The sequence below is a fragment of the Atheta coriaria genome, unplaced genomic scaffold, assembly GCF_025399875.1.
Source record: "Atheta coriaria isolate IRGN ID8LTWV9N9 unplaced genomic scaffold, Caltech_Dcor_3.1 scaffold6524_size1041, whole genome shotgun sequence".
Classification (NCBI taxonomy): Eukaryota; Metazoa; Arthropoda; class Insecta; order Coleoptera; family Staphylinidae; genus Dalotia; species Dalotia coriaria.
The window spans coordinates 504-1,041 of NW_027050703.1; the positions used below are offsets into that span (position 1 = coordinate 504).

Consider the following 538-nt stretch of genomic DNA (forward strand, 5'->3'; position numbering starts at 1 on the left):
GTTTTTTGCTTATGATTCTAGCGCCACCTATTTTATTTGCTACTTAGTAGTCCGTGCACTAATTCAGCTTCAGTAAAACCTACTATCATCGAACCTGAGGTAATAGTCATCAATCGATTTAATAGATGGCGTTAGTAGTGAACAGTCGTAGATTGTTTCGGTCGATGTCCGTTCTATGACATTTTATTTTTCTTACTGGGGAATCCCCGCGGATGTTTTGATTGTCGAGATATAGGGTAAAACACCCAATCGTTGGCACTTCTCCAATTATTGGCACTTTATATTTTAATTCGAAAAAACAAGGAAACCATAGATTATTTAAGTTTGATATGCATTAAATTGTACAATAGTATATTTTTTCGGTTCAAAGTTGACTACACTGTTCCAATAACTAATATGGCGATTTAGATACAAAAGCGGATATTTTGTGTTTGTGATTTGGTGTAGTTATTTTGTTTTTTTCTTAAGGTGAGACCTTTTTTAATCATTGTATATCGCAGCTATTTGGCTAATAGATACTTTTGTATCAATTTGATAT

The 538-nt window shown here is 33.3% G+C and overlaps 1 long non-coding RNA gene across 1 annotated transcript in view; it reads right to left on the minus strand.

The window, feature by feature from the left end:
• LOC135803186 (uncharacterized) overlaps positions 1-506 on the minus strand; it is a 610-nt gene extending 104 nt beyond the window's left edge. Inside the window, exon 1 of the long non-coding RNA XR_010550742.1 lies at positions 28-506. This is a non-coding gene — a long non-coding RNA (uncharacterized lncRNA). The remainder of the gene's footprint in view (positions 1-27) is intronic.
• Positions 507-538: the final 32 nt, after the last annotated feature.